This window comes from Odontomachus brunneus, unplaced genomic scaffold, assembly GCF_010583005.1.
Source record: "Odontomachus brunneus isolate Ranch 3 - 2012 unplaced genomic scaffold, Obru_v1 Obru_scaffold_066, whole genome shotgun sequence".
NCBI lineage: Eukaryota > Metazoa > Arthropoda > Insecta > Hymenoptera > Formicidae > Odontomachus > Odontomachus brunneus.
In genome coordinates, this window is record NW_022639516.1 from 21,908 (window position 1) to 28,280 (window position 6,373).

The 6,373-nt window shown below is 41.0% G+C and overlaps 1 protein-coding gene across 1 annotated transcript in view; it reads left to right on the plus strand.

Annotated features, from left to right (window-relative positions):
• Positions 1-3,639: 3,639 nt before the first annotated feature.
• The window catches only part of LOC116846680 (venom dipeptidyl peptidase 4-like), a 156,239-nt gene continuing 153,505 nt past the window's right edge, over positions 3,640-6,373 (plus strand). Inside the window, exon 1 of the mRNA XM_032820844.1 lies at positions 3,640-4,021. The gene's annotated coding sequence lies outside the window, so the exon portion shown is untranslated. The remainder of the gene's footprint in view (positions 4,022-6,373) is intronic.

Below are 6,373 nucleotides of genomic sequence, written 5' to 3' on the forward strand. Positions count from 1 at the left end.
AGGGATCAACAGATAATCTCGAGATTTAAAGTTATGCAGACTATTGCCCTACCTTTATAGTACATTTACATACAGTCGTTCCGTTCATGTTGAGACTTATTTCAAGATCTAATATATTCAATTTCTGTTTTCAATTTTAATAAACAATATATTGTGTAATTTACTTATAATTTATTTGTGTAATATGTGGACATAAAAGTATACAATTATATATTTAATTAATATGATCAAATAACGCGGAAAATGGTTACCAAATAACAGTTGTGTGTCCAATAATACACTGTACTAATAGAGAGTATAATTTGAATTTGATGCACACATAATAACAAGACAAGAAATGAAAAAAAATATTGACAAATTTAAAGTAGAATTTATGACTAAAAAAGTCATTATAAAGATGCATAAATCAGATCAATGCATATATGCAAGACTGACATTAAATTCTAACATCAGTATTTATAATGGGCATTTGCCATATTTGATAAAAAGCATATTTAATTACAGATATGTATTCATAAACTGACACTCCACTCTTAAGATCAAACTTCTTATAATATAAAATAAATACTTGTACATACAAACATAGGTTGAGGAGTAATCAGAAATTCATGTAACTATAATTGTTTAATCATAATTTGACAAATGACAGATTATAAATACTAGTTCAAATATTTTGACTCTTGGATAATTCTTTATTCTAGATCCGTTTAACGTTAATTAAAATGAGAAATTTTTTATATAATAAATGATTTCGTATACCTTGAGATATATGATGTATCATTGTCTACGTTCTAGTTTCCTGCATCTTAAATGTCTGTGATGTATCATTGCCTACATTCTAGCTTCCTGGCTTTCCGATTCAACACCCTGGCTCTTGGCTGCTGCGTTGTGGCACTGAATACTCCCTCAAAGCACTGTCATTCGTTAAGATGAGAACGATAAGATGATTCTAATGGAGAAACACAATAATTACCATGATGCAGACGAGAGCGTGATTATTTTTTAGTGTGACGCACGACGATTTTACTTTCGCACTAACTGGCTGAGAGATGAAAGGAATCAACGTTTTTAAAAATATAATAATATAATATAATTTTAATTAGCTGTGCTTAGCAGAGAAAGTTGCTTTGAAATTGTTGTAAAATTCGTGAATTTAATTAGCATATGTTCTTAATCGTTGTTGAATTTAAGAACATGTACCAATTAGATTCACAAATTTTACAATAGCTACAAAGCTACAATAGCTACAATAACTACAATAGCTACAAAGCAGCTTTCTTTGTCGAACTCCAGTCATTGCGGACCTTCAAAGTGATCAATGTTACAAGAACATCGCCACGCGTCTATTGTTTCGCACCGAGTCATAACGTTTCAAGCGGACAAAAATTTCGATGGGCAATAAATACAGCGCGACAAACATCGACTCTATGTATTGCGAAATGAAAAGATTGCTCCTTAATAACGTACTTACGATACGCCCCGACGTCCGCACATCGCAATATCTTCAACATTCTCGCGTGAGACTCACCTTCGACGGACAAAAGACGCGCAAAATGCGGAGCGATGTGGATCGATGTGTTAGTGACGGTTGCTCGACGCAAAAAGGTCGCGAATGGCGACGCAATTAAAAACGTACGCCACAAATGCGCGTTGAGATTTGAATGGTGTCGCCCTCCTATAGCGACGCGCTCTGTCACTCTTCTCTCGCTTTCTTTCTCTTACTAATAGAACGAGCTATCGCTCGAGATTCGGCGTCGCGTATATTTTTGGCGTTTATATTATCTATCAATTTTTCGGATTACCACCGCGCGTTTCTAACTCCCGCTTAATAAATCCGCCGATCGTCCGATTCTATCACTATTTGAGTGCAACAGATGATAGTGAAAGTGACAGACGCCGGCTCGACACGACGCGACAAGTACCGCTTATGTGTACTGAAAAACGGATAGATTACTTGCCAATATCATACTTACGATATGTCCCGACGTCCGCACATCGTTATCGTCGATATTCCTGACACTTATTTTCGTGCGAGATTCACTTTCGACAGACGAAAGATACGCAAAATGCGGAGCGATATAGATCGATGCGCTGATGGCGGCTGCTCGATACAAAAAGATCGAAAATACGCACACTGTGTATACAATAGTATAGAAACGATAGTGTCGTGCGATAAGGCTAACATCGCGGTAGCCTATCAGCGGACTGCGTTCTCATGAGAGTTAGATCGTCTGCCGCGGCGCCACCTGCCACGGGACAAGCGTCTTGTGGACTTCGATCTTCTTGCATCGACGCATTGCCATTGACGCATTGATCAACATCGTTCTCCGTTTCACGCGTTTTTTATCTATCGAAAAAGTAAGTTTCGTGCGAAAAAAGGGTCGGGATAGTACCGAGATAACGTTGTGCGATCATCGAGACGTATCGTAAGTACGTTATTACGGAGTAATCTGCTTATTTTTCGATACATATGACTGGTGCTTGTCGCGTCGTGTCTAACCGACAGGGAGTGTACCCTTATTTTTCGGTATAGTTAGCAGATCGAGTGTAACGCCACTCGATGAGTCTTGCAACGTATTCCGTGTCCAATAGCAAGATCTCCAAAGAATTGCTAGACAACAAATTCTCTTATTGGCTACGGGATCGTCACGAAACTTGTCGAGAAAGTGTCGGAACCTTTATTCAGTCAACTGTATATGCAACTTATACTTAGCGCAACGTGTCGAGACGGTGTCTGTCATTCTCACTTTCATCTTCGTCTCACTCGAATAGAATCGAACGATCGTCGGATTTATTAATCGGGATGTAGAAATACAGTGAGATAATTAGAGAGAAAGAGTAAGTGACGCAAGGGATATTTACGACGTCGATCTCGCGAGGCAGTCTGTCTGTTATCAAAAGAGAAAGAGAGAGCTATATACGGACACGTCGCTAGGGGAGCGACATCGTCTGAATCTCTGCGCGTATTTTTGGGATATATTTTCAATTGCGTCGCCATTCTGCAATCTTTTGAGCAATCGTCATTAACATCGATCAACATTGCTCCGCGATTTCATGCTTTTGTCCGTCATAAGTGAGTTTTGTGCGGAAATAAATGTCGAGAGTGTCGAAAGTAGTGATGTGCGATCGTCGAGACGTGTCGTAAGTACTTTACGAAGGAACAATTTCGTTTCCGCGACCGGTGCTTGTCCTGACGTGTCGCGTCTCTTATATTTGTTATTATTCACTCAGGTAAATAGAATCGGGTGATCCTCGACTTCGTTAATCGACTGTTAGAAATGCACAGTGATAATTGGAGTGTAAAATTCGTAAATTTGATTGGAGTGCTCTTAATTTTGGTTGAATCCAAGAGCATGTACCAGATTCACGAATTTTACAACAGTTACAAAGCAGCTTTCTCTGCTGAACGCAGTCAATATTATGCCGGAGGTTACGCGAATCTCAGGCGGTAACGCCGTTACGCGAAAATAAGTTTTTGTCCGCTTTAACGGTCCGGGATGTTCCGGGCTGATGTTGTGATAGCGCGGCCATTTGACGGCGAGAGGCGACGCTTGGCGATTGATGGGGCGGCAGGGTGGGGGGAGGCGAGCGCGGCACGCGACAGTCCTTGAGTAGAGTGACTCGAGCCGGCGAGCGTCGCGCACTACTAGTAGTACGCGTGTTGACGTCTGGAGCTAATTTCGTCTTGCACGTTTTCGTGCTGAAAGTATCACTCTATCTTCCTTCGGCATGTAATGAGCGATAAAGGCAGAATGATACTTTCAGAGCGTGCAAGACGAAGACAGTTCTTAACTTTTCGTGATTCCGTGATTTCGTGAAACATTTCGTCGTCTCTCGAAGTATATTCGATCGCGTCGGTTCATCGGCACGCATTTCTACGATCGTATTCGCATGGTATTTGCGCGAACGTATTAGTATCTCGAGTGAGTGTCCAGAATGCCACCAAGGAGCAGCGGGAAGCAGGATGTTGCATCGGGAAGCCAGGACGGGATGCGGTCAATGATATATCGCATGTATCCAGGTATGCGAAGTCATTTATTATATCAATTTCCGTTTGGAACGGACAGCTTCGTGAAAAAATTTCTCGTTATTTGTCAACCTGTATATGCACTTATTTTATGCTACAAAAAACATCCGATCTAAAAAGCGATTCGTGTCGGTGTGTCTGAGTAACGGGTTTGTGAATACAAATTTATTATGCTGTCAATAAAAAATTGTAAATACAATATTATATTTTGAGATTTTTCGTGGTTCGTCGGAATTTGCGTGGATAATGTGAAACTTAAATTTCGACTCGTGTAGCTACCAGTTTATAACAAATAACGTTCACACACACGCGCAAAAAATCCCGTCATCTGTTGATCGTAACGCTACACGCTGTTTATTCAAATTTCGTTTTTATGTCTCTCTGTTGTGGAAATGCATATGATTAACGTCGTTTACAACAGACACGACAGTAAAACACGACACACTCTCGACGTGAACGCGCCCGTTTGTTTATTTTTCATCAAATCACCACGTCTCTGAATTGCTCGGTTTATTTAATTCCTCGATTATATGCTAACCGGATTGACGCAGGGGAAATGATTCCTTCAACTTAGCAATCATGTTCCTACGCGATGCGTAAGCGTAATTCCATATCTCATTATAATGCCGCCGCGGGACGTTTCTCGTATTCGGGACAAATCTTAGGGCAGAAGAGCGCCGCGTTTGGAATGACTATTATACGCACGAGAGCGCCATTCGAGTGTCATGTAGAATGACGCAATTGCCTACGGAATAGACATGCCGACGTATGTTCAGCGCGCCGGTCCCGGGCTCAGAGAGCATTGGTTATGAGCTAGCGCCGAGCTTTTCAGATTATGTCCCATGAAATCCCATGTCTAAGTCTAGTCTTAGTTCAGGATAGAGCCTTAGGATACCCTTCGCCCTCTCAGATATGTATGTGGATCGGGACACGGTAAAGCAGAGGATACCGTCTTAAGCGCAGTTCAGGGAGTACCTGATCTCCGTCCTGAGTAATTCCGTAGTTGCCGTGTGAAATTATTGGTTTCGCGTCAGGTGCCGAATCCGCGATTTCGTAGACGAATAATATACCACGAAATACGCTGCTTGTCGCGAACATGTGTGATACGATTTTCACACTGAGAAAAATCTATACTTGAAAATTCTTGTTTGCAGAATATAAAGTTTACTTCTGTACAATACAATTTATTTCTGCGAGTTAACTTTATATTCCACAAAAACAGAAAAAAAATATATAAGTAAGAATATCAATATTGTAATATTCTATGAGGAAATGATTGTGTTAATTAAATTTATGTTAATTTTACTGTGTTCATCTTGATTGAAGACTAATTTATTTTCGTTCACCGCCATATAATCTCATTTTAATATTAATTTTATTTTTAAAATGTCAATAATTAAGATATTCTCCAAACAAGAATATTCTTTTTTCTGTGCGGATATTTTTTTTCTTAGTATGTGCAACGTTGAAATCCCAAGTTAACGTGTCGAGTTTGAGATGAAATTCGATAGTTGGCAAAGAAATAGATAAATAAACCAAAAAAGAAAGAAACGAAGACAAACAATTTTTCTGTGATGAAGCGCGTCGGAAGTGCTTATTGATCTATTTTATCTATCCGATCTCGTCGCGTCTTTAATCGTTGGAAGTTAGTGTGACGGGGTGGATGCTCGAATAATCTCGTCTCACACTTCGGATCTACGAGGTTACGGATGAACACCGTTGTTTTCGCCGAGCCTCAGACAGTGATTGTCGTCTCGCCAGCACGCTACATTGAACACACTTGCATCACTTGCTTAGCGTCTCGTCGAGAGGACTCACTTCTCTGGCCGCATGCGTACAGGTGCAGATGCAGATGCGGCAATGTACGAGCGAAAGTAAGAGAGAGAGAGAGAAAGAGAAGAGAGGGAAAGAGAAAGAGAAAAAGATGGAGGGAGAGAAAGAGAGAGAGAGATAAGGGAAGAAGAGTGCTAGCGAAGGGCGGCGAGAGATTAGTTTAGTTTGCCGGAGTGAAATTTATTGGACCGGAAATAATTCCATTACCGCGCGCCAAAATAGGTTACGCCACCTCTCGACGTAGATGAACCACTTCGAGACGCAATGCCTAACTCCCTCCCCGCGTCAGGTTCATTAGAACGTAACTCCGTACGAGAACGCAAAGTCTGGGCAATCGGAAAAGGCGTTCTAAGTTGGAACACAACGGTGCGATGTACACGAGGGGGATGTGGGAACCGAAATGCTCGCATCCCTCGCTTTCCAGAATTCGAAGTTACGATAGAGCTCTTTCTCCTTTCTCTCTCTCTCTCTCTCTCTCTCTCTCTCTCTCTCTCTCTCTCTCTCTCTCTCTCT